Source organism: Oreochromis aureus, unplaced genomic scaffold (assembly GCF_013358895.1).
Source record: "Oreochromis aureus strain Israel breed Guangdong unplaced genomic scaffold, ZZ_aureus HiC_scaffold_49, whole genome shotgun sequence".
Classification (NCBI taxonomy): Eukaryota; Metazoa; Chordata; class Actinopteri; order Cichliformes; family Cichlidae; genus Oreochromis; species Oreochromis aureus.
Genome location: NW_024108947.1, coordinates 158,896 through 178,553, shown reverse-complemented (window position 1 = coordinate 178,553; position 19,658 = coordinate 158,896).

Sequence of the window (19,658 nt, the reverse complement as noted above, 5' to 3'; positions counted from 1 at the left end):
AGTCCGACTCAGGCGCCAGCAAGGTGGAGGTGGAGTACTGGTTTGGGCTGGTATCATCAAAGATGAGCTTGTGGGGCCTTTTGGGTTGAGGATGGAGTCAAGCTCAACTCCCAGTCCTACTGCCAGTTTCTGGAAGACACCTTCTTCAAGCAGTGGTACAGGAAGAAGTCTGCATCCTTCAAGAAAACATGATTTTCATGCAGGACAATGCTCCATCACACGCGTCCAAGTACTCCACAGCGTGGCTGGCAAGAAAGGGTATAAAAGAAGAAAAACTAATGACATGGCCTCCTTGTTCACCTGATCTGAACCCCATTGAGAACCTGTGGTCCATCATCAAATGTGAGATTTACAAGGAGGAAAACAGTACACCTCTCTGAACAGTGTCTGGGAGGCTGTGGTTGCTGCTGCACGCAATGTTGATGGTGAACAGATCAAAACACTGACAGAATCCATGGATGGCAGGCTTTTGAGTGTCCTTGCAAAGAAAGGTGGCTATATTGGTCGCTGATTTGTTTTTGTTTTGTTTTGAATGTCAGAAATGTATATTTGTGAATGTGGAGATGTTATATTGGTTTCACTGGGAAAAATAAATAATTGAAATGGGTATATCTGTTTTTTGTTAAGTTGCCTAATAATTATGCACAGTAATAGTCACCTGCACACACAGATATCCCCCTAAAATAGCTAAAACTAAAAACAAACTAAAACTACTTCCAAAAACATTCAGCTTTGATATTAATGTGTTTTTGGGTTCATTGAGAACATGGTTGTTGTTCAATAATAAAATTATTCCTCAAAATACAACTTGCCTAATAATTCTGCACTCCCTGTATGAGAGTAAGAAAGAAAGGTATATCTTTGTGTCCACCTTTCTCTGTTAACGCCCTACCTGGCCCCTGGCAAAAGCCTTGCTAGATCCGCCCCTGCACAGTTACCAGCTGTCAGCTAAATAAAAAAGGAGCTTGGTGTTTATTTCTCTCAGAAACAGTTCATAACTTCCTTCAACTCATTCATGTCACCTAAAAAAAGGTAAACCTGTTTCTCCATCACCAGTTCAGCTCTGATGATTCAGTAAGGTCATCTCCTGGTTTCGACCAGCCGCTTCTACAGCTGTGGCTCCAGCAAACATCAGCTGATACTAGAAATTAAAAGCAAATGAATTCTAACAACAGCTGATCAAGCTTAAACGTGCTGCTGTTGTTTAGCGCGATAAACAAACAAGAGAGAAAAGCCGATCATTGATCAGTTTCATGACTGAAGTTTGAACAGGCGAGAGAATGACAGGGGAGGCTGTCATAAAGTTCAACATCAGTAACTTAGCGCACACACAGCTGTATAGAAACTCCATCGTGCTAGCTACCACGCAGGTACGAGTTATTATAACTGATTGTAAAAAGTCAGCACAACGAAAATAAACTACACCTAAACTCGGTTTATATCTGACCCAAATAGAGTGCAGGTCATAACTTCTTACCTGAAATTCAGTTCACCTCACGCTCCGACCGGCAGCCGCCTGCTTCTCCTGCCTTCGGTTTCCCTGATCCACGATCTACCACGGTCGATCGGCGATCGCCTCGCCGCCTCGTTCCCGCATGTTCTTTCTGACACACACGGTGGATAGCTGCCCTCGGTTGTAGCTCGCGTCAGCGACTTCACCAAACAACTCAGTTATTTTTTCCACATCGACCAGCATCTGGACAATCCACCACCTTTCACTGTTTGTACCGTTACTAAAAAAAAAACCCTCATCGGCTCATAAAAACGAAAAATAAGTCCAGCTATGACCCTGAGTCAAAAAAGACAGCCAGCTCGGGTTAGCTAGCTACCTGTCTAGCTCTTTGCAGGCACCGAAAACATCAGAGCTAATATGGGATGTCTTGGTAACACGAGCAGATATTTGAAGTTTACATCTGGCCAATCCACCACCTTTCACTGTTTATACCGTTACTAAAATGAATAAATAAATAAATCATCGGTCCATATAAGCGAAAAATAAGTCCAGCTAAAACACATACTGTCGGCGACGACCGGGTGCTGACACGAGTTTCACCCGCCTCAATATAAGCCAAGCCTGGGTGCTTTTTCACGAAGGGTCGCTAAGCGGTGCTAGCTAACTATGCTAGCGGCGCTAGCTAGCTAACCGACTATCAGCAACACATAAGAGAACTGCTGCTAAATAAACTACACCTAAACTCGGTTTATATCTGACCCAAATAGAGTGCAGGTCATAACTTCTTACCTGAAATTCAGTTCACCTCACGCTCCTGCCTTCGCTTTCCCTGATCCACGATTGACCTCCGCGTTAGCAAACACCGGTCGATCGGCGGTCGCGGCATGTCCTTTCTGTCATACACGGTGGATAGCTGCCCACTGTTGTAGCTCCGCGTTATAGCACCACCAAACAACTCAGTTATTTTTTCACATCCAGCTGTAACTCCGATTCTGTGCGAGCATTTGCGAGAGAGCCGGGGAGGTGAAACGACAGAGAGAGTCCCTCGCTGTCCATTTGCAGCCAAGTCGCGGCAGCTAGCTAGGTAGCCGGCTAGCTGTCAGGCAGGACCGACGTCGTCAGAGCACTGTCGCTAAATATGGGATGTCTTGATAAAACAAGCAGATATTTGAAGTTTACACACCTACATTCTCGCCTGAAAATATCTTAAAAGTTTATTTTGTGACCTAGAAACACGAATAAAAGACATATAAAAGCAGTGGTGGCCGCCATTGTTCACTCTGTAGAGGCGTGCTATGAATTGTGGGATATGTAGTTTTCAACACAAGGATAAAATCTTTTCGGCTGTACTACTCCCGGTATACCACTAGAGAGAGCCAAGACACCACAAATGAAGTCTGTTTCTATGGTGCCAAAAGCAGAATCTTTCTCAGGAGCCTAGAAATTGGCCTAAATTTGCACTAAAATCTAAATATTTCAAAAACTATAAAAGTTATAAACACCAAAAGTCACACCATACTAGCCCAGCGCCAGCCGCACAAAATGATGTAACATATGTACCCCTATTGTCAAAACTGTTTGGCAGAGGAGCGCGGAAAATTTTCACTAAAATATTAATATTTAAAAACTATAATATTCATAAACACCAAAAGTCATAGCACACCATTCCAGATCCAGCCGCACAAAATGAGGTAACATATATGAAGCTTGTCCAAAAACTGCGGGTCGAGATACACTGCAAAATTTCAGGCGGAAAAAGGAAAATAATAATAATAATAACTAGAAAGCGAAAATTTCAGAAGAAATTTTATGTGTGCCTATGCGCTGCTAATCACTGTAGTTTGCCATTCATACGGCTACAGAGAGCAAAACTCAGAAGAGCAGCCATTCTCCACCATGAACTATGGTAAAAACAAACACCGCTCACGCTTCACAGATGACAGCTTACAGTTTTGTGTAAAGATGAAGTTACTTTGTACAGCGCCGATTTGCAGGCGCTGTGCACACAGGTTCATGAGCAGAAGTCCCATTGTACCACGGCAGACCCGACAATGTTTGCATGAACACACTTTGAAGCATTACATTATAGACCACTTTTCACACATGCATTCACTTTTTGTTTTTTGTTATTTTTACACAGTGTTCTGAATTATGAACAATGGTCTACAGCCAATCCTGTGTATTATTATACAAACTTTGGTTGTGAGATTCAGATAACTATTTAATAAAAGCTAAATATTTTATATGAGAGTAAGAAAGAAAAGTATATCTTTGTGTCCACCTTTCTCTGTTAATGCCCTAGCTCCCCCCTAAAAGCTTTGCTAGATCCGCCCCTGCACAGTTACCAGCTGTCAGCTACACAAAAAGGAGCTTGGTCTTTGTCTCTCAGAAACAACTCATAACTTCCCTTCAACTCATTCATGTCACCTAAAGTGTAAACCTGTTTCTCCATCACCAGTTCAGCTCTGATGATTCAGTAAGGACATCTCCTGATTTCATCTTCATGCTCCAGCAAACATCAGCTGATACTAGAAATTAAAATCAAAAGAATTCTAACAACAGCTGATCAAGCTTAAACGCGTGCTGCTGTTGTTTAGCGCGATAAATAAGGCGAACAGCCGATCATTGATCAGTTTCATGATTGACGTTTCAACACGAGAGAATGACAGGGAGGCTTCGTAACGACAGAATAAATCATAATGTTTTCTCTGAATGTGGGACGATTCCGTTTATGCGGCACGGCAACTCTATGAACTAACCCTAATGAATAAAATAAAGTCCAACGTCAGTAACTTAGTACGCACACAGCTGTATATAAACTCCCGTGGCATTACGATAGTAAAAGGTCAACGAAAATAAATTACACCTAAACTCGGTTTATATCTGACCCAAATAGAGAGCGACCGGTGCTGACACACGAGTTTCACCCGCCTCAATATAAGCCAAGCCTGGGTGCTTTTCACGAAGGGTTGCTAGCGGCGCGAGAGCTAACTATGCTAGCGGCGCTAGCTAGCTAGCCGACTATCAGCAACACATAAGAGAACTGCTGCTAAATAAACTACACCTAAACTCGGTTTATATCTGACCCAAATAGAGAGCGACCGGGTGCTGACACGAGTTTCACCCGCCTCAATATAAGCCAAGCCTGGGTGCTTTTTCACGAAGGGTTGCTAGCGGCGCGAGCTAACTATGCTAGCGGCGCTAGCTAGCTAACCGACTATCAGCAACACATAAGAGAACTGCTGCTAAATAAACTACACCTAAACTCGGTTTATATCTGACCCAAATAGAGTGCAGTTCATAACTTCTTACCTGAAATTCAGTTCACCTCACGCTCCTGCCTTCGCTTTCCCTGATCCATGATTGACCACCGCGTTAGCAATCGCCTGCCCGGCCTCATATGTCTCGTTGGCGGCATGTCCTTTCTGTCACACACGGTGGGTAGCTGCCCTCTGTTGTAGCTCCACCACCAAACAACTCAGTTATTTTTTCCACATCCAGCTGTAACTCCGATTCTATCACGAGCATTTGCGAGAGACCAGGGAGGTGAAACGACAGAGAGAGTCCCTCGCTATCCATTTGCAGCCAAGTGCGGCAGTTAGCTAGGTAGCCAGCTAGGTAGCCGGCTAGCTGTCAGGCAGGACCGGCGTGGTCAGAGCACTGTCGCTAAATATGGGATGTCTTGATAAAACAAGCAGATATTTGAAGTTTACACACCTACATTCTCGCCTGAAAATATCTTAAAAGCTTATTTTGTGACCTAGAAACACGAATAAAAGACATATAAAACGCAGTGGTGGCCGCCATTGTTCACTCTGTGAGGCGTGCTATGAATTGTGGGATATTGAGTTTTCCACCAAGCATTACCGTAACTTTTGAATGATTTGCGCAACCTTAAAAATTCCAAGGGCTCCTGAAAGCAGCGGACGCTGTGCGCACCGTTGAAATTGTCATCATTACGGTAATCCAAATAAGGGTACACAGGCTGTACCACTCCCGGCATACCACTAGAGAGAGCCAACACACCACAAATGAAGTCTGTTTATTTGGCGCCAAAAGATGAATTGGCCTAAATTTGCACTAAAATATTAATATTTAAAAACTATAAAAGTTATAAACACCAAAAGTCATAACATAATAGTCCAGCTCCAGCCGCACAAAATGATCTAACATATGTAACCCTAATGTCAAAACTGTTTGGCAGAGGAGCGCGGGAAAATTTTCACTAAAATATTAATATTTAAAAAACTATAAAATTCATAAACACCAAAAGTCATAGCACACCATTCCAGATCCGGCCGCACAAAATGAGGTAACATATATGAAGCTTGTCTCAAAACTGCGGCGCGAGATTAAGCTGCAAAATTTCAGGCGGAAACTGGAGAATAATAATAATAACTAGAAAAATTTGCATTTCCTGCGAAAATGCAGTGTGGATGCTTTAAAGCTGAAGCTGTCTGCTGAAACTAGTTGAAAAAGCTGAAAAGTTGCAGAAATTGTAAAAAACTGTGCAGAAGCAAAGGAACTTTGCTAAAATGTAGTGACTTAGCAGAACTGCAATATCTTAGAGGAAACATAATACTTGGCAGAAATACAATAGCATAGCAGAACTTAGCAGAAATATTGTAACTTACCAGAAACACGATAACTTGTCAAAAATACAAGAATTTAGGAGAAATTGTATAAGATAACAGAAAGAATATATTTAGCCAAACATTCTTAAACATTACAGAAATACTATGATTTAGAAAAACAGTACAACATAGCAGAAATGCTGTGATTTACCAGAGACACTGTAATATACTATGAATATTTTAATTTTATATGAATACTATGTTTTAACAAAAATACTCCAGTTTAGCACAAATATTATAACATAGCAGAAATACTATTCTATAGCAGAAATGCTATATTTAGAAAGAAAAATATAATATAGTGGAAATACTATGATTTAGCAGAAATCCTACAATATAGCTTAATAACAATGATTTAGAAGAGATACTATGATTGAGCGGAATAGTAATAACTTAAGTGAAAATATTGGAAAGGTAAAATGACAAGCTGAATAAAAGGAACATGGTTAAGTTCGATGAAAACTATTTGTTATTCACCTGTGAAAAAATAAAACAAAAATACATTTAGAAGAAAAACAAATAAGAACAGTCAACAGATACATAAGAAATCAAATATAGATACACAAATGTACAGAGAGAGACACACAGGCAGGGTCTATGCCAGTCAACCAGTCTGAATATATTACATTTTTATCCAACAATGAGATGCTACCCTAAAAAGGGTCTTTCTGTGTATCTCTCTCTCTCTCTCTCTCTCTCTCTCTCTCTCTCACACACACACACACACACACACACACACACACACACACACACACACACACACACACACACACACACACAGCAGCAGCAGCAGCAGAAAGTGAACAGGGGCTGTTAACAGCATGTTTCTAGGTCAGTCAAACAGCTGTGAGCTTCTCAATTTGAATCCACCAATCAGAGAGGCTGTGTGCTTTTTCCCGCCAAAACTGGTTCACTAAGTGCAGGCTTTTACACATGCAGCACAGAGAGAGACAGGATTTTTGCAGTCTATTTCTCATAGTGAGAATTCCCCTCAAACAAACAGCCATAAATTTCTAACCGTGAGGGGCTAAAACAGTCATTCTTAGACCATTTTATTCAGAAGACATAGGGGAATCTTGAAATGCTGACCATTTAAAAATAAAAATATGAATTATTAGAGATATATGACATAGATAATTGGTGGGCTTAGAAGCCACGAAGGTCCCAATATGCAAATTTAAATGTGCCAGGACTCAGATATGATTGGCTGGCTGGGAAGCCATGAAGGTCCCAATATGCAAATTTGAATGTGCCAGGACTCAGATATGATTGGCTGGCTGGGAAGCCATGAAGGCAACAATATGCAAATTTGAATGTGCCAGGACTCAGATATGATTGGCTGGCTGAGAAGCCATGAAGGTCCCAATATGCAAATTTGAATGTGCCAGGACTCAGATATGATTGGCTGGCTGGGAAGCCATGAAGGTCCCAATATGCAAATTTGAATGTGCCAGGACTCAGATATGATTGGCTGGCTGGGAAGCCGTCCAGGTCCTGATATGTAAATTTGAATATTAGGACTGACTCCCTGGGGACCTGGCAGAAATATATAGAAATACAATGATTACCCAGAAATACTGCATTTAGTAGAAATACTATGTTTTAGCACAAATACTATAAAATGGCAGAAATACTATAATTAAGCAGAAATATTATATTAAGTGCAAATCCTATAAAATAGCAGAAATAGTATGATTTAGCAGAAATGCTGTATTTAGCACAAATACTGAAAAGCAGCACAAATGCTATGACTTAGCACAATAGTAATAACTTAAATAGAAAAATTGGAAAAGCAAAATGGACAGCTGCAAAAAGTCCCACAAGCACAGAGAGACACACACAGGATCAAATTCAGTCAACCAGTCTAAATATATTGAATTTAAATCATACAATAAGATGCTCCCATAAAAACTCTCTCTCGCCTCTCTCTCTCCCTCTCTCTGTCTCACACACACACACACACACACACACACACACACACACACACACACACAACACACAGGAGAAAATCAAGTTTCTAGGTCAGTCAAGCAGCCTGGGAGCTGCTAAATTTGAATCCACCAATCAGAGAGGCTGTGTACTTTTTCCCCGCCAAAACAGGTGCAGCCGTTTTTACACACACAGAGCACAGAGACATAATTTCTGCAGTGAATTTCTCATAGTGAGGATTCCTCTCAAACAAATGGCCATAATTTCCTAACCGTAGGGGCTAGAACAGTCATTCTTAGACCGTTGTGTTCAGAAGAGATGGGGGAATCTTCAAGTGTTGACAATTTATCATTAAAATATGAATTATTGAAGATATTTGACTTCTAATGCACCATAACTGAGTAGAGGCAAAGCCAAAACTGCCTTGACTTGCCCTCAAACAATGCTTTGTAACTCAAAATCTATTTGGAGTATCGATATCATTCTTTCACCGTAAGAGACAGCAGGCTTTGGTGAACAGTCATGGAAATTTTCAGGTCTCTGTGGAAATCCATCAAAAGATATGACAGGAGAAAAAAGTGCCTCATTTCCAGAGTTTGAAATCTGAAGAAATCTGAGCGAGGGACGAATTTCCTACCCTCAAACAAACCCAATTCATGGCCAAATGGTAATAGGTGAGAAAGAAATTCTTGAATTGTGAGTGTCAGGAGTGTCTGAAGATATATTGGCACAAGCCTCATGTCTTAACTTCGCTGCGTTAAGGAGATATGACGATTTGAAAATGCCTCTCATTAGAGAAATCCAGCGGTGATTTTGAACAAGCTCTCCATTGACTTTCTATGCAGTTTCCAGACTTTGTGTTGGTCTGAGATTTGCCAAAATTCTATTATACAGAAATACTGTAATCAGCACATATACTGTAACATGACAGAAATTCCACCACTTAGTAGTAATATTATAACATAACACAAATATTATGATTTGGCACAAAAACCATGATTTGGCAAAATACTATGATTGAGCAGAAGTACTAAGATGTAGTAAAAGTACTTTAATTTAACAGAAATACAATTATGGAGGAGTAATACTTTAAAAAGGGAGAAATATTGATACACACACACATACACAGAGCCTAAAGGGAAGAGTATTTGTGCCATGAAGTGTAAACAAGAATGTGAGGTCCATATTAGAAAAGCTGGTAAAATCATAAAAGTTTGCAGAATTGTAATAAATGATCAATATGAATTAGTGGTCTGTGACAGTGTATTAATTTGTAGGAAAAAAACATGTTGACCAAGGTGGAATTGAACCCACGACCTTTGGGTTGCAGACCTGTGTCATTACCAACTGCGCCACTGGGAAGAGAACGGCGCCTGGAAAACAGGGTGATGAGCAGTCAGAATTAGATTGCGGTGAGGGCGAAAACGCTGTTTTTTGGAGTTACAAAGCGTCGTGTAACTCAAAAACTAGGTGGACTAGAAGCATAATTCTTGTACTGGGTGAATCAGCGTACTTTCGTGTGTACTTTGACTGTGATTTGCATTGCTCTTTGTACATCTGTCGCTGAGATATGACGAGAGAAGAAAGGGCAGACCTCAGATATGATTGGCTGGCTGGGAAGCCGTGCAGGCCCTGATATGTAAATTTTATATGTATGAGTCCTCACAGAGGATTAGCTGCCTGGGGACCTGGCAGAAATATATACAAATAGTATGATTAAGCATAAATACTACATTTAGTAGAAATACTATGTTTTAGCACAAATACTATAAAATGGCAGAAATACTATAATTAAGCAGAAATACTATATTTGGCAGAAACACTATATTTAGTACAAATCTTATGAAATAGCAGAAATAGTATGATTTAGCAGAAATGCTGTATTTGGCACAAATCTCATAAAATAGCAGAAATAGTATGATTTAGCAGAAATGCTGTATTTAGCACAAATACTGAAAAGCAGCAGAAATGCTATGACTTAGCACAACAGTAATAACTTATAGAAAAATTGGAAAAGCAAAATGGACAGCTGGAAAAATCCTGAACATGCTAAGGGTCCCTCAAATCTAATTGTTAATTGAAAAAAAAAAAAAAAAATAGCAAAAAAGTATAACAGTCACACAATCACAAATATGGGCACATATGGAAACACACATGCACAGAGAGACACACAGGACCAAATTCAGTCAACCAGTCTAAATATATTGAATTTAAGTGATATAATAAGATGCTCCCATCAAAAGGCTCTCTCTCGCTCTCTCTCTCTCTCTCTCACACACACACACACACACACACACACACACAGAGCCTAAAGGGAACAGTATTTGTGCCATGGAGTGTTAACAAGAATCTGAGGTCCATATTACAAAAGCTGCTAAAATCATAAAAGTTGCAGAATTGTAATAAATGATGAATATGAATTAGTGGTCTGTGATAGTGTATTAATTTGTAGGAAAAAACACATGTTGCCCAAGGTGTAATTGAACCCATGACCTTTGGGTTGCAGACCTGTGTCATTACCAGCTGCGCCACTGGGAAAGAGAGCGGCGCCTGGAAAACAGGGTGATGAGCAGTCAGAATCAGATTGCGGTGAGAGGCGGCAACGCCGTTTTTGCAGTTACAAAACGTCGTGTAAATCAAAAACTCGGTGGACTAGAAGCATAATTCTTGTACTAGGTGAATCAGCGTACTTTCGTGTACTTTGACTGTGATTTGCATTACTCTTTGTACATCTGTCGCTGAGATATGACGAGAGAGAAAGGGCAGACCCCAGATATGATTGGCTGGCTGGGAAGCCGTGCAGGCCCTGATATGTATTTGTATGTATCAGTCCTCACAGAGGATTAGCTGCCTGGGGACCTGGCAGAAATATATAGAAATAGTATGATTATGCATAAATACTACATTTTTTAGAAAACTATATTAAGCACAAATCCTATAAAAAGCAGAAATACTATATTAAGCAATATAAATATCCTCTAAAATCCTATAAAAAGCAGTAAAACTGTACTATGATTTGGTAGAAAAACCTAATTAATCAAAAATACTAAATTTGGCAGAAATAGCAGAAACACTATATTTAGCACAAATCTTATGAAATAGCAGAAAGAGTATGATTTAGCAGAAATGCTGTATTTAGCACAAATCTCATAAAATAGCAGACATAGTATGATTTTGCAGAAAAGCTGTATTTAGCACAAATACTGAAAAGCAGCAGAAATGCTATGACTCAACACAATAGTAATAACTTAAAAAAGAAAAGCAAAATGGACAGCTGAAAGAATCCTGAACATGCTAAGGGTCCCTCAAATGTAATTGTTAAATGAAAAAAATCAGCAAAAAAAAGTATAACAGTGACACAATCACAAATATGGACACATATGGAAACACACATGCACAGAGAGACACACACAGGATCAAATTCAGTCAACCAGTCTAAATATATTGAATTTAAATCATATAATAAGATGCTCCCATAAAAACTCTCTCGCCCTCCCTTTCTCTCTCTCTCTGTCACACACACACACACACACACACACACACACACACACACACGGAGAGAAAATCAAGTTTCTAGGTCAGTCAAGCAGCCTGGGAGCTGCTAAATTTGAATCCACCAATCAGAGAGGCTGTATACTTTTTCCCGCCAAAACAGGTGCAGCCGTTTTACACACAGAGCACAGAGACAGGATTTCTGCAGTGAATTTCTCATAGTGAGGATTCCTCTCAAACAAATGGCCATAATTTCCTAACCGTGAGGGGCTAGAACAGTCATTCTTACACGTTTTGTTCAGAAGAGATGGGGAATCTTAAAGTGTTGACAATTTATCATTAAAATATGAATTATTGAAGATATTTGACTTCTAATGCACCATAACTGAGTAGAGGCAAGCGAAATCTGCCTTGACTTGCCCTCAAACAATGCATTCTAACTCTAAATCTATTTGGAGTATCAATATCATTCTTTCACCGTAAGAGACAGCAGGCTTTGGTGAACAGTCATGGAAATTTTCAGGTCTCTGTGGAAATCCAACAAAAAGTTATGACGAGAGAAAAAAGTGGTTCATTTCCAGAGTTTGAAATCTGAAGAAATCTGAGCGAAGGACGAATTTCCTACCCTCAAACAAGTCTAACTCATTTCAGAATGGTAATAGGTGAGAAACAAATTCTTGAATTGTGGCGTCAGGAGTGTCTGAAGATATCACGGGGACAAGCCTCATGTCGTAACTTTGCTTCGTTAGGGAGATATGACGATTCGAATATGCCTCTCATTACAGAAATCAAGCGGTGATTTTGAACAAACTCTCCATTGACTTTCTATGGAGAGTTTTCTGACTTTGTGTTGGTCTGAGGAGATTTGCGAAAATTCTATAAATCCCACAACAATGATAGTGACATTTTCAGAAAGCCAGCAAAAATACCTATGTTTTGATGTATAATTTGTGGGGGTTGAGTGAAAATTGATCAAGTAGCAAGAAGTTGTTCGGATATGAAGAGAAGACTGCAAAACCTTCAGTGGCACACTGAAAGCCAAGTGCATAGCAACCATAACAACGCATGTATTTCGTGAAAAATCACAAAATGAAACTCAAAACTTAAAGAGGATAAGATGAAAACTGTAACAGATATGAAAAAGCTGATTTATACCTGAATAGCCCAATAATTTCAAAACATTTTAAAGTTTGAATGGCTGTTCTAGGTGAAAGTATGAATAAGTAGATAAGTTTCAAAAATTAGCAAGTTTTAGCATAATTGCGGAAGTTTTCCATTCATTTCAATGGGACAAAAAATTGCATAAAAAGCTTAATATTTTAAAAAGTATAACAGCAAAAAATACCAAAAGATATAGCGCACATTAGCAGAAATAGCAGAATAGTTTAAAATTTGAACAGTGAAAATCGGCTGAAAATTGTGGAAGTAGTTAAGTGCCAAAAAACGTACAAAAAGTAGCAACTAGAATAATAATAAAGAATAAAGAGAAACAGGAAAACAATAGTGTGGATGCCTTAAAGCATCCACACAATAATAAAGTATAAAGAATAAAGAGAAACAGGAACTCAATAGTGTGGATGCTTAAAGCATCCACACAATAACTAGAAAGCGAAAATTTCAGAAGAAATTTTATGTGTGCCTATGCGCTGCTAATCACTGTAGTTTGCCATTCATACGGCTACAGAGAGCAAAACTCAGAAGAGCAGCCATTCTCCACCATGAACTATGGTAAAAACAAACACCGCTCACGCTTCACAGATGACAGCTTACAGTTTTGTGTAAAGATGAAGTTACTTTGTACAGCGCCCGATTTGCAGGCGCTGTGCACACAGGTTCATGAGCAGAAGTCCCATTGTACCACGGCAGACCCGACAATGTTTGCATGAACACACTTTGAAGCATTACATTATAGACCACTTTTCACACATGCATTCACTTTTGTTTTTGTTATTTTTACACAGTGTTCTGAATTATGAACAATGGTCTACAGCCAATCCTGTGTATTATTACAAACTTTGGTTGTGAGATTCAGATAACTATTTAATAAAAGCTAAATATTTTATATGAGAGTAAGAAAGAAAAGTATATCTTTGTGTCCACCTTTCTCTGTTAATGCCTAGCTCCCCCCTAAAAGCTTTGCTAGATCCGCCCCTGCACAGTTACCAGCTGTCAGCTACACAAAAAAGGAGCTTGGTCTTTGTCTCTCAGAAACAACTCATAACTTCCTTCAACTCATTCATGTCACCTAAAGTGTAAACCTGTTTCTCCATCACCAGTTCAGCTCTGATGATTCAGTAAGGACATCTCCTGATTTCATCTTCATGCTCCAGCAAACATCAGCTGATACTAGAAATTAAAATCAAAAGAATTCTAACAACAGCTGATCAAGCTTAAACGTGCTGCTGTTGTTTAGCGCGATAAATAAGAGCGAACAGCCGATCATTGATCAGTTTCATGATTGACGTTTCAACACGCGAGAGAATGACAGGGGAGGCTTCGTAACGACAGAATAAATCATAATGTTTTCTCTGAATGTGGGACGATTCCGTTTGTGCGGCACGGCAACTCTATGAACTAACCCTAATGAATAAAATAAAGTCCAACATCAGTAACTTAAATGCGCACACAGCTGTATATAAACTCCCGTGGCATTACGATTGTAAAGGTCAACGAAAATAAATTACACCTAAACTCGGTTTATATCTGACCCAAATAGAGAGCGACCGGGTGCTGACACGAGTGTCACCCGCCTCAATATAAGCCAAGCCTGGGTGCTTTTTCACGAAGGGTTGCTAGCGGCGCGAGCTAACTATGCTAGCGGCGCTAGCTAGCTAGCCGACTATCAGCAACACATAAGAGAACTGCTGCTAAATAAACTACACCTAAACTCGGTTTATATCTGACCCAAATAGAGAGCGACCGGGTGCTGACACGAGTTTCACCCGCCTCAATATAAGCCAAGCCTGGGTGCTTTTTCACGAAGGGTTGCTAGCGGCGCGAAACTAACTATGCTAGCGGCGCTAGCTAGCTAACCGACTATCAGCAACACATAAGAGAACTGCTGCTAAATAAACTACACCTAAACTCGGTTTATATCTGACCCAAATAGAGTGCAGTTCATAACTTCTTACCTGAAATTCAGTTCACCTCACGCTCCTGCCTTCGCTTTCCCTGATCCATGATTGACCACCGCGTTAGCAATCGCCTGCCCGGCCTCATATGTCTCGTTGGCGGCATATCCTTTCTGTCACACACACGGTGGGTAGCTGCCCTCTGTTGTAGCTCCACCACCAAACAACTCAGTTATTTTTTCCACATCCAGCTGTAACTCTGATTCTATCACGAGCATTTGCGAGAGACGAGAGGTGAAGCGACAGAGAGTCCCTCGCTATCCATTTGCAGCCAAGTCGCGGCAGCTAGCTAGGTAGCCGGCTAGCTGTCAGGCAGGACCGGCGTAGTCAGAGCACTGTCGCTAAATATGGGATGTCTTGATAAAACAAGCAGATATTTGAAGTTTACACACCTACATTCTCGCCTGAAAATATCTTAAAAGCTTATTTTGTGACCTAGAAACACGAATAAAAGACATATAAAAAAGCGAAGTGGTGGCCGCCATTGTTCACTCTGTAGAGGCGTGCTATGAATTGTGGGATATTGAGTTTTCCACCAAGCATTACCGTAACTTTTGAATGATTTGCGCAACCTTAAAAATTCCAATGGCTCCTGAAAGCAGCGACGCTGTGCGCACCGTTGAAATTGTCATCATTACGGTAATCCAAATAAGGGTAGACAGGCTGTACCACTCCCGGCATACCACTAGAGAGCCAACACACCACAAATGAAGTCTGTTTATTTGGCGCCAAAAGATGAATTGGCCTAAATTTGCACTAAAATATTAATATTTAAAAACTATAAAGTCATGAACACCAAAAGTCATGACATAATAGTCCAACTCAACCGCACAAAATGATCTAACATATGTAACCCTAATGTCAAAACTAATCGGCAGAGGAGCGGGGAAAATTTTCACTAAAATATTAATATTTAAAAAACTATAAAATTCATAAACACCAAAAGTCATAGCACACCATTCCAGATCCGGCCGCACAAAATGAGGTAACATATATGAAGCTTGTCTCAAAACTGCGGGCGAGATTCGCTGCAAAATTTCAGGCGGAAACTGGAGAATAATAATAACTAGAAAATTTGCATTTCCTCTTGAAAATGCTGTGTGGATGCCTAATGCTGAAGCTGTCTGTTCAAAAACTGAAAAAGATGAAAAGTTGCAAAAAGTTGTATGGTGGTGAAAAAAAAATGTTGCCTTGAGCAGGATTTCAACCTGGCCCTCTTAGTCTCAAGGCGGTAACTCATCTCACTGTGCCAAAGTCACTCTCAATTCATAAACTCATTTTCACAAAGAAGAGGTGGAGAGACTGACAATTTTGCTGAAATGAGCAGAAGCTGCTGAGAATTGTGCTGGTAAGAGGAGAAAAGGCTGAAAATTTTGCAGAAAAGAGGTGAATCAGCAGAATTTCTGCTTAAAAGAGTTTTCCTGAAAACAGCTGAGATTTGTGCTAATAAGAGGTGAAAAGGCTGAAAATTTTGCAGAAGAGGTGAACAAGCAGAATTTGGGCTGAAAAGGGTGAAAATTCTGCTGAAAACAGTTCAGTCAGCAGAAGTTCTGCTGAAAAGTGTTCTGCAGAACTCTTTTCAAATTCTGCTGAAAAGATGTTTTGCTGAAAATAGCTGAAAAAGCTGGGAAACTGAAAATTTTGCTGAAAAGGGGTGAAAAAGCTGAAATTGAGTTAAAAAAGTTTCTCTGCGTAAAACAGGTTTCTGCTTAAAACAGCTAATAAGTTGAGATTTGTGCTGAAAACAGGTGTTCAAATCCATGACCAGGATTTAAACCTGGCCCTTCTGGTCTCAAGGAAGCTACTCATCTCACTGAACTAAACTTGTTCCGACAAACACAAGAGATGGAGAAACTGACAATTTTGCTAAATGAGCAGAAGCTGCTGAGTTTTGTGCTGAGAAGATGTGAAAAGCTGAAAAATTTGCAGAAAAGAGGTGAATCAGCAGAATTTCTGCAGAAAAGATGGAAAGAAGAAGAACATTGCACTGAAAAGAGGTAAATCAGCAGAATTTCTGCTGAAAAGAGTTTTTTTTGAAAACAGCCCCAAAAATGGAATTTGTGCTGAAAAGGGGTGAAAAAATGAAAATTTTGCTGAAAAGGGTGAAGAAGGTAAAGTATACCAAATCAAAGTATTTGTGCCAAAACATAGTGTTTCTGCCATATTGTGGTATTTGTGCCACAAAAGTTACTACATTACAACATGAATACTGGATTAAAGATGAAAAAACTGGCAACAAATTCCTCCACTACAAACCAGTCTGATACCACTTCTTTGCAGTGTTCACATTTACTAAGGCACTACCCAAAAGGCGTCACAAGAGGGCACTCCAACACAAGAGATGACCTATGTACACTGATGCACTTAGTAACAGTCAGCCTCCTACTTAGACACTCGTAATACAGCGATATTACAGTGTACAAATTCACATAAATATGATTTGGCAGAAATACTAAACTTTGGCACAAATACTATAATTGAGTACAAGTACTCTAAGATAACAGAAATACTATGATTTAGCAGAAATACAATGTTTTGCAGAAACACTGTAATTTCACTCAAATACTATGAGATAGCAGTAATACTATGATTTGGCAGAAATGCTACGTTTTAGTACAAATACTATGACAAAGCAGAAATACTATGACTTAAGTAATACTATCACAAAGGGATTCCTCAAAATACTGTGAAATTGCAGTAATTCTATGATTTGGCAGAAATACGGTTGCCATACACAAATACAATGCTTTGGTACAAATACTATATTTTGGTTTGAATACTATGATTTGCAACAAATACTATGATTTGGCACGAGTAGTATGATTTAGTACAAATAATACGAATTGGCAGAAATACTGTGACTTAGTAGTAATACTATAACATAACAGATATACTGTTATGTTGCAGACAGTCTATGTTTGAACCTGGCCCGCCCTCCTGGGCTCAAAGCGACTACTCATCTCACTGTGCCAAACTGACTCTCACAAGGAAGGAGATGGAGACTGACAATTATGGTGAAATGAGCAGAAGCTGCTGAGAATTGTGCTCATAAGAGGTAAAAGGGCTGAAAATTTTGCAGAAAAGAGGTAAATCAACAGAATTTCTGCAGAAAAGAGGAAAAGAAGCAGAACATTGCGCTGAAAAGAGGTGAATGAGCAGAATTTCTGCTGAAAAGAGGCAGAACAACCTGGTTCTGCTCAAATTCACCAATCAGAGGTACTGCTTCTGTCTGCTTCATCAGGCTGTTTACTTGTATGTATTTCTGCCATGTGGTGTTGACAAGAATCTGAGGTCCATATTAGAAAAGCTGCTAAAATCATAAAAGTTTGCAGAATTGTAATAAATTAGCAATATAAATTACAGGTCTGTGATAGTGTATAAATTTGAAGTGAAAAAAAAATATTGACCAAGGTGGTTTGAACCCACGACCTTTGGGCCGCAGACCCGTGTCATTACCAATTGCGCCACCTGGAAAGGGGCGGCGGTACCTGAAAACCAGATTGATAACCAGTCAGAAATAGATCGCGGTGAGAGGTGAAAAACGCCGTTTTGGAGTTACAAAACGTCGTGTAACTCAAAAACTAGGAGGGCTAGCAGCATAATTCTTGTACTGGGTGAATCAGCGGACATTGGTGTACTTTGACTGCGATTTTCATAGCTCTTTCTACCTCCATCGCGGAGATATGACGAGAGAAGAAACGGCTTCATTTTCGGAGTTTGAAAACTGAGGCGAGGACATATTTCCACCCTCAAAGAAACGTAATTTATGGCTCAACAGTAAGATGACAGTAAAACTGCTCACACCATGACTGTCAGTAGTGTCTGAAGATAAATTGGCAGCATGCAGATGAATCTTACAAAGAAGCTCAGAGGAGAGACTGAGCTTGTATTTCCACCCCAAACTGGTAGGGGATGCTCTTTATTAAACACTTGCTTGTGCTACAATGTGCTTCAAGGCTCATTAACAGCATAACAGAACTCACTTATGGTACTGCATTCTTCCTATAAAACAATAACTGTCAGTGACTTTGTACCGTAGTATAAACACAACATTCAAGACAACAGTTAAAAAGTAACGTAACCATAAACAATGAAACAAGAACATCTAAACAGCAGCACATGTCCCAAGGCATGATGGGAGAGAACTAGCTGTTCCACCAACACGCCACATTATTTATGATTTATGATTTGGCAGAAACACTGGGACTTGGTATAAATACTATGATTTACATGAAATACTTTGACTTAGCAGAAATTCTGTAATCTAGCAAAAGCACTTCAGCATAGCAGAAATTCTATGATTGAGCAGAATTACTAGGATTTAGCACAAACACTATGATTTGTCTAAAAAAAAACCTTTATTTTGCAGTTATATTGTGATTTGGCAGAAATGCTGTGCTTTGGAACAAGTACAAAGATTTGGCAGAAATACTATGAGCAGTAATAATATAACATAGCAGAAATACTGTTATTTTGTGGAAATAGTATGCTTTAGCACAAATACCATGATTTGGCAAAAACACTGATTTAACAGAAATACTATGATTTAGCAGAAGTACTAAGATGTAGTAGAAGTACTTTGATTTAACAGAAATACTATTATGGAGGAGTAATACTTTAACATGGGAGAAATATTGATACAGACACACAAACATACACATACACAGAGCCTAAAGGGAACAGTGGCTGTTAAGAGTCTGGGCTTGGTATATCTAGGTCAGTTAAATTAGCTGCACCTGCTGTAATCAGCCCTACACACACAGACACAGAGAGGTATAAGTTTTCTGCAGTGTATTTCTCACATTCACATTCAGGATTCCCCTCGAACCTCCTGGTCTCAAGGCAGCTACTCATCTCACTGAGCCAAACTCATTCTCACAAAGAAGAGGTAGATAGACTGACAATTGGGCTGAAATTATCAGAAGCTGCTGAGAACTGTGCTGATAAGAGGCAAAAAGGATGAAAATTTTGCAGAAAAGAGGTGAATCAGCAGAATTTCTGTGAAAAGAGGCAAAGAAG